At 39.5% G+C, this 9,238-nt stretch overlaps 1 pseudogene; it reads right to left on the bottom strand.

Annotated features, from left to right (window-relative positions):
• Positions 1 to 122: 122 nt before the first annotated feature.
• LOC109103825 lies at positions 123 to 9,177 on the bottom strand (annotated as a pseudogene).
• Positions 9,178 to 9,238: the final 61 nt, after the last annotated feature.

Below are 9,238 nucleotides of genomic sequence, written 5' to 3'. Positions count from 1 at the left end.
ATATATATATATATATATATATATATATATATATATATATATATATAAAATACTGAGTTACATCAGTAATTCACATCATATCTCAAAATGCATAGCAGAAAAGATTGATGCCACAAATGCAGTTTCAGATTCTGAAACTGGAATTTATTTCCTAACTTTGCATGTCCATTTCAAGACTGCTGTAAAACACTGCTGAACATTGAACATTTAATTGGACAAGAACAAGGTTTATATAATATTGCGACACTGTAAATCATATCTGACAAAAACAGAAGGAAAAAACACCGGTGAATGAAAAGCTCCACCGTGGAAAAAAAATAACAACACTTCTAAGACGAATGGTCCCTTCAGCCCTGTGACGGATGGATAGAAGGACAGACTGCAGGGCTGAATCATGCGGCATGTCCTCACACGGAAGAAGAGAAGATAAACTGAGGAGGATTGTGCAAATCAAGTCTTACAGAGTTAACGTGTCCCCTCATGTTGTGGCCAGCGCTCTGAGCCGGGAGAATTTCAGTCTGTTTTCGCTGAAAACACAAGCACTATGAGAAGAGACGGCTGTCGTCCTGAAAGTGGCTTCTCTGCAGTACCTTCACATGATTCTCATAGATTTTAAGTGCAGGGCCGAGTCTGATCGACAGACCAGTCAACACGTCACTGCGCTGCATCAGCAGTAAGGACTTCCCATCTATTTCCTGTTGGAAGTAAAGATATATAGGTATAAATACTTGTTCTCAGTAAGGACACAAACAATTGATCAGAAGTGACAGTAAAGACGAAAGATTTCTATTTCAAATAAATAAAGTTCTTTTGAACTTTCTATTCATCAAAGAATCCTTAACCGTTTCCACAAAAATATAAAGTAGAATAACTGTTTTCATCATTGATAATAATTGCTTGAGCATCAAATCAGCATATTAGAATGATTTCTGAAGGATAATGTGACACTGAAGACTAGAGTAATGATGCTGAAAATTCAGCTTTTCCATCACAGGAATTAGAAATAGAAAAGAGTAAGCATAAGATCATAAGAGACTAGTTTAAAAAAAATCTAATCCACCCCAAACTATTGAATGGTAGTGTATAGCTACATACTGTAACTCATTTGGTGTACATTTGAGATTTTCTTAGCCAAATTATTCACATAATTTGTGTAATGTCTATTATAATAATGTCTATTGTGTTTGAAATTACCATATAACTCATACTGATCATCTTTTTTGGAGGAAAAAAAAAGTGACCCTTTTTGTCAGACAAGTTCCATTTCCAAAAGCTTCTCTAAAAGCACAATAGGATGGATTTCCTTGTTTTTGGTGAAAAATATGTCCAGAATAAATTTTCATTATCATAATGTGTGCAGATGTTTTACTTTTGAGGGGTGCTTGTAATTCCCATTAATGTATTCCCATTGTGTTTTCCAATGGCGACTCTTATTGGAGAAATACTTTACTATTATTATTATTACAGTGTTCCCACACCTTGAATTCTCTTTTAGATTTTCCATTTCTTTTGTGACTCCTGAATTAGAATGAAAAAAAAAAATCACTTATTGGAATTGCATTTGAATATTTTAGAGCTGAGCATAACTAGAAAAATATATAGTCACTACAGAAATTTCATTCATTTTATTAATTTCCATTACAGGGTATATACAAGAATAATGGAGTTAAATTTAATACCTTTTAAGATCTTTTTTAAGACTCTTTCCATACATTTTAAGACCTCATCGCCACTCCAAGTTTTAACCGGTTACACTGGCGACACTTTAACTTACATTTACTATAGGCCTTGATTGATTGTAAGATAGCACAACTAAACAGACTTACTTTGTGATAACTCCTTATCAGTACAACATAATTCAGAAGGGTGGGAACAAAGCACAAGATAATTAACTGAGTGACTAACCAATGCAACCCAAGAAACAAGAATTAGACCAACAAACAAAACTTATTGAGGAGGGAAAATAAAGCTCTCTGAGCTATTGGACAATGAGTTCACACAGTATTCAAAAGATGTATTTGTAACAACAGCTCTTATAACTCTCTGCAAACCATAGCTGTTTTGTGGAACACTTCTCATGACAAACACCTGACTGATCAGACAGTTCACCTGTGATTACGGAGCGCTTGATTTGATAGTGTCAGTACTGCACCTGATCAAGTGTGAATGATCATGGAAGGTAAAATAATGATCACAACTATTACATCCTTTTAATTGTGCATCCCAAGCCCATGCCAGTAAAAAAAATCATTAAAAAACAAAAAACGCCCAAAGTAGCACAATTACAATGTCCCACATATAAAAATGTAATTTCCATTCCTAAAATACATATTTTACAGTCACTATTATGCACATTTATCATAAACACAGCTCAAATGCTTCCTACTAGTGTAGCCCAAAACATTTAGCAGAGTTTTATTACAGCTAGAATGCAAAATGTTTCAGTGCAAGCATTTCAACCAAATGTAATTTATGCAGTATTTCAAACATTTAACCTTATGGGGAAAATCAACCCATTGCAACAGTTTAAAAGCAGCCCAATTCTGTGAAAAAAAAAAACAAACAAAAAAAAAACACAACAACAACCCTGCATCCAACACGAGCTGCAGAAGTCAGATTTGACTGATCACGGGTCACAGTAAGGGGAGATGACTGACAAGATGTTGGAGGATTTGCTCCTCAACAGATCCTGAGCTCACTGACAAATATAGATTTTTGATTATTTCAAAAGGGATTTAAATACCCCACATATTCATACCGGCGCCCTGATGCACGAAAATTAAATACAATATTAGAATGTCTGCGGGAGCGGACACAAAAATCACGGGAGTGGATGGGAGCATGTGGTAATGGTCAGAAATTCAGCGAGAGCGCGATCACCCAGCAGCGCATTCAGTCAGTGAGCGCCGTAATATATGAAGATTATCTAGCCTGGAAATAACCATTTAAAACTTCCTGACAATTGTTGTTTCCAGGTCCGTGGGAAGCCGAAAATCAACATAAATAAAATAAATGTCTTGTACATTATTTTGGCATGAAAATATGAAAATAACATATTTTGCATTGTAAAATTAAGATTTCATTTTCATTAGGCAAAATCTATTTGTAAGTGTTTCTTTAGGCTTTTGGTTCAAATGAAAAAAAAAAAAAAAAAAGATTCGAAATCGCTGTGCTCCACCAATACTTTGGGTGTGTAGATCAATAAAAATCAGAATGACTTCAAATGAAAAAAGCAGGATCTGCACTCACTAGTATACTTCCTAATAATGTGTAGATTTTTTTTATTATACAAAAAGCACAAATGGCTCAACAGACTTTGGGTTAAAATATGACAAGAACATGCTCGTGACAGGTTTGGTTAACTACAGTACTAACCTGTGTCCTGAAAGCCAGCGCCTGCTCGGGGAAACCCACAGACGAGAAGTAACTGGCCACATCAGCCACGCTCCAAAGCAAAGGGTCCTGCCCGATTTCTTTCTTTACCACATCACTGAGAGTGAACAATAACAGATTAAACCCTCAAAGTTTAAGAGCAACTCAAACTAGACTTTTTTCATATCACATCAACAATACAGAATCCAATGGAGAAGTGTTGGATAACATTACAGTTATTCTGTTTGATGACACTATAACTTTAAGTCTCAATTTTCTTTAGAGTTTATTACCAAAGATACAAAGACAAATTTGGCTTTTACTCACTTTCCATTATTCATCCCTCCATTGTTAACATTGTTTCCCTCCATTGTTTCTTCCTCAGTTGTGCTTTTGGTGCACAATTCACCTGTGAAAGCACAGTTTCGAATAAAAATGTAACAATGAGGTTGTAACATTGAGTTGAAATTTAAAGTGTGAAGTTTGAATAGTAAAGGTAGTATACTGGATCTGATAAAGAGTGTGGGACTCAGTGTGAGGTCATCGATTTGTCCTGAAGACAGACAGACACAATATGACCCAGAGGAACAGGACAGATGTTGTGCTGTGATTGGAAGCGCAGGGTGGACATGCTTACCGGCGTGGCTGTGCAGTCTGACAGCAGCGGATCAGGGCCGAGCACGCTCTCCTCCACCCTCGGCCCCTCCTCGGCCTGAAGAGTGGAGAGACAGATGGCCGCTGGCTGCTGCATGAACGCCACAGATCCTGTGGGTCACAATGACAGATACTGCCAACTCAGATCTCTGTAGGCTGATGTCATACAAATCTTCTGACTGTTTTTACTGAAATCGTGGCTTTTTCTGATGGAGGTCTGTGATTATCAACAAATACTAAACTATCCAACTCCTTGACATGCATTGCAATGCCTGAATTTGGCAGAAAATGAATGAAATAAGAACAGGAATTGCAACACACTGAGGGATGCTTTAATAACTTTACACTGTCAGACTGTGTTTTTGCATGTTTGTCTCTTCAGACTTCTCACAGCTTCGGTGAGAAAAAGATGTATATTCAAGAAAGACAGATTGTTGTGCCTCTACTTGCTTATTTTATATAAATATATGAGTGTAGGAGAGCTCCAGAAAAAAAAAATATTTGGTTTCACAATCATCATGGAACATCTGCGATAAGTTATGCTTCAAAGCTCTTCCACAAAAATAAATAAGGAGGCCACTGGTAAAATATTTTGCAATATTTTACATTTTAATGTACTGCAAAAACATCCAAACACTTTTAAATGGCCCTTGAGACAGATGCCATTCTTGAGTTAAAAAAAGCTAATTCAACTATTTGTTGCATTATTTATAGCAGCTTGCATTTCTGTCTTATTTCTAAAAATTTTACATTAAAAAAAAAACTCCTAATGGAAAAAAAAATCAAATCCATAATTCTGAGTCCAAATAAATTAATCACTACGTGTTCAACTGTCCTGCCACTGTTTTGCAGTCAATTTTCTAGTTCTTACAATGCTTGATTTCCCCAATAGATTTACAAAAGTACATTATTTTACTAGATATGCATGTTTTTATTAATATTTCAAATTAATGCAATAATGCAAGCTGTGAAATTTCACATAAACAATATTAGAAAATTAGGACAGGACCACAACAGATCAATTGATAAATTCTGGAAAAAATAAAATAATAATAATAATAATAAAATTCAGTCATTTTGGAAAATCACAGAAAGGTGGGGTGAAATCCTGAAGGTACTGCTAAACAGCATAGTTACAATATCTACCACAGGGGAGAATGATACTACACTAACAAGCCAAACCTTGACCCCTTGGATTCACCCGAGCGGCAACCTCCCGCTCTCTCTCGTGAAGCCAATAAGGAAGTGACTAAAACTGCAAATCGAATGGCCGCTTGAGGCTGGCTGCAAAAGGGAGTCAGTCCCATAGACTCCCCATGTGAAAATGCCCAACTTTACAGCAGAAAAAAAAACATGTTTACACATTTTGGTTGCTAATTTTGCCCTTCAACTGTGAGGGGGGTGAATTTTTTTAAACTCATCCGTTTAAATTATATTAAGCCAGTTCTGCATAATTAAGGGCGTGGGCCACTTGAGTAACAGGTGGATTGCCGTTGCTTACAATGCCGTCGCGCTAAGTAGGCGTGGCTTCAGCAAACAGCTCCCGCCTTTTTGCCCATTTTCGATTTTCCGGGGAGAGTTGCGCGGTGACGCGCTGCCAAGATGGCGACGGCCCGCACTGCACACTTTGAGCTTCAAAACCGCTATTGAGGAGTCTATGGGTGACGTCACGGACACTACGTCCATATTTTTTTACAGTCTATGGATTCACCTGATCAGACTCCCTCTGATTCTCAAACAGTTGTGTCAACTGAAAATCATCTAGCAGAACGCCACGTCTACCTGAGGCTGCCAGGACCACAGTTAAACCATTCAATGATCGCTGGTCAAGTACAGTCTGAAAAAAACCTCTTTAACTCATTTATTTTAATTACTACCTCAGTTTAAATTCTGGTTTGTTTGGCATTCTTTATCTTGAGAAGTTACTTCAAAAAATAACCGAGAGGACTTGAGTACCTGTGTCCTGCTGGGCTGCTGGCTGTGTGTGCTCAGGTAGGATGTAAGTGCTGTCGGCATCCTGCCTCAAGGAATCATGGGTAGGAGAGTTCTTTGAGGACGTGGGTGAGGGAACAGGCTGACTGGTGTTACTGCTGGTGATGGGACTCATGCTGATGCCCGAGTCAGCGGTGCTCTGAGCGCACATGGCATCCAGACTGCTCTCATCCCCCTCCTCATCCATACTGCTGTCCATTCCTGCTGTCGTAGACATCTCGTCCTAAAAAGATCGCAGCAGCATTATTATTATCATCATTTTTAGACAGGACTGCATTAAAAAAATTAAATAAATAAAAATGCAACATGAGGAATCAACAAAATGCCATTTGGAACCGTGTTTCTACAGTTTTATGAGACTTTATGTAAATTATCTAATTAAAGTAAATACACTACTTTTATTCATCAAGGATGCATTAAATTGATCAAAAGTGACAGCAAAAATATTGTTAAAAAAGATTTATATTTCAAATAAATACTTTTGCTTTGAATCTTATATTCAGAGAATCCTGAAAAAAAAATTTGCACGGTTTCCTCAAAAATATTAATTAGCACATTAATAATCATAAAAATGTTTCTTGAGCGTCAAATCAGCATATCTGAATGATTTCTGAAGGATCATCTGACTGGATTTTTTTATTATTATTATTATTATTATTAAATAAATGCAGCCTTGGTGAGCATAAAAGACTTTTTTCAAAACATAAAAAAAAAATCTTACCCCAAACATTTGAACGGTAGTGTATAAATAATTATATATTGTTCTTAAAATAATACTGAACAGTTCCCTAAATATAGATTAAAACCTTGTTACTTTGATTGGGAGCGGCATATTTCTACAAATACAAGGTTTTAAGTCAAAAGTCCAAAATTGCTTTGGACTTTTTCTTGGGGCCACGTTGCTGTGTTTTAAACACTGAAGTTTTTAATTTGCTATTTAATCTATTTTTGTTTCACAAACTGTTTTGTGTTTCCTAATTGTTTAATGGTTTACATTTTTCTGAAGTAATAAACTATGTAATGGGCAGGCTCCTATTATGTCAACTTAACCCATGTAGTGTGCCACTGCCAACATGCCCTGCTACTGGTTCACTGATGAGTGCACACTGTGCACTAATGTTCAGCAGCCCTGGATTATCTCCACTAAAAAGCATGACGAATACACATATGATGGGAAGAAGAAAACATCTATTAGCACGCACAGGAGCTTTAACAGGGACTTCATGATGATTAGCAATGATAGAATATAGCAGTATTTGACATTTAATCGAACACACATCGACTACCGCACTTTGTGCTTATGCTCAATCCGTCGCACTGCACAACTGGATCTTCGTCGACTCGAGCTTCAATATCTGAAGGCCGCGCGCACTGTTTATTCAGACAGGAGTTGAGCCAGAAATTCCTCTTCGCCCGTTTTCTTTCGCACGCTTTGAACGCTGGTTTCGGTTGGCACGATGGTGTCAGGAACGTTACTGACAGTACTGAGCACATCAAAATCATTTATTCACACAGTATGAGGGACATTACGGAGAGAGTTTGCTGAACTCGTCTCGGACTCGCGGCTCTCCGGCATCAGCGCGCGCTATGGGCGAAGTGGAGGCGGGCTCATGAATATTAAGTGACGTGAGGAACGTCAGCGCCCTGAGAGTGAAGCGTGTTGAGTTAATGTATATTAATGAGGCACGCCACTAGCGAACTTCACGCAGCCTAGTTAATATTCATGAACCCGCCCCGCTTCTCTGCGAGGCGCGCTGCCTGTCTGAGACAAGCGCGTCCCAAAGCAAGCCAATGTTAAACGTGGCTAAAGCCGACATTTTCTCCATAAAAAAAACACACACACGCGAAAACTAACGTTAATCTTTGTTCACGTGTTAACCGGCGATAAATAAGTACGGCAAGTTCACGAGCCCCACTTAACGACTTCGTTCGCACTTGGCGTGCACGCACATAAAGGATCATCTAGCAGCCGTCTAATGACTTGAGCTTCGATGATCCCTATAAATTGTCGTATTGGCTCGGTCACGAGTTACACAAGCGCAAAAAAAGAAAAAGAAAAGAAAAAAGTCTCGCCAGTAAACAATCACTAATGCAATCGTCTCCAGTGTCGCTCTTTGTGCGAAATGCGTCAGTAGGCTGATCCGTGATGTTTTGGTGACTTCCCCCGCTGTGCGAAAAGCGAGTTTGGGTTAATTGCAAAGGATTTCATCGCGAAAGTTGAGTTGCCGGACTCATCCAGTGCACACAAAAACTCGCTCTGAAAGATTTCGACCTCGCGGATCAAGCGCTCCCATTGTTGGCGATTTTCCGACGCTCATGATCGGTTCGTGCCGCTCCCCGTCTGCGCCAGTCCGCGCGCGCGCGTGGCGCGTCTCTGTGTGTCCGTGTGCACTTGCCTCGTTGCATTTGCCAGAACACTTCAACTAGTAATAAAAACACAAATACTTGACATTTCGCGTCTCGTTTTTCCCGAAGCACTCACTTCCATATCCTCCATGTGATCCTCCTCATCCACGGGACCCAGAGCGCTGTCGCCGGTGCTCCAGTCCGCGAGAGAAGGCTGTTTCACCGCACACTTGCTCTGCTCGGGTTTTCTCCTGCCTCGCAGCACCTTTGCCGCGTTGCGATAGGAAACCGAGCCTTTATAGTTGACTTTCAGCACTGTTTGCTCCTCTATCAGTTTCTCTAGTTCTGACCGGGTTCGGTCCCAGTCCGAGCCGTGTCGTCTTTTAACCATTCTGCAAATTCTGTCCAGGTCCGGTCGCGCTTTCCTCGACCTCAGCGAGTCTATGGAGCCCAGGATCCACTCGCGGTACGGCTCAGACATTATTCCTAATGGGCTTCAAGCTTGATAGAGTAGATGAAGTGCGTCAGTGTTGCCTTCGACGTGACGCTCGCAGTCTTTCGAGCCGCGGCGCGAGCGCGCTGGAGAGAAAGAGAAAAAAACGGAAACATATTGTACGCGTGCGTTGATCACATTGAGCGCTTTTAAGGTGGAATGCGCGAGATGCGCGGCCCGCCACTAGGAGATTTAAGGAGGCGTCGCTGGGTTGCACGTTTCCGTGCCGCTTCAATGGCTGTTTAGGAATGCAATACTAGCACGATGCATTAGTGCATACGGTTAAGTAACACGTGAAGTCGTCCGCATTATACAATGGTAAACTTTTCATTTACATTCCTTGTTTAATCCAGCCACTTTAAACATTTTTTTTTGCCAATC

This window comes from Cyprinus carpio, chromosome A3 (assembly GCF_018340385.1).
Source record: "Cyprinus carpio isolate SPL01 chromosome A3, ASM1834038v1, whole genome shotgun sequence".
NCBI classification, from domain to species: domain Eukaryota; kingdom Metazoa; phylum Chordata; class Actinopteri; order Cypriniformes; family Cyprinidae; genus Cyprinus; species Cyprinus carpio.
This window is presented reverse-complemented; position numbering and strand designations above follow the sequence as displayed.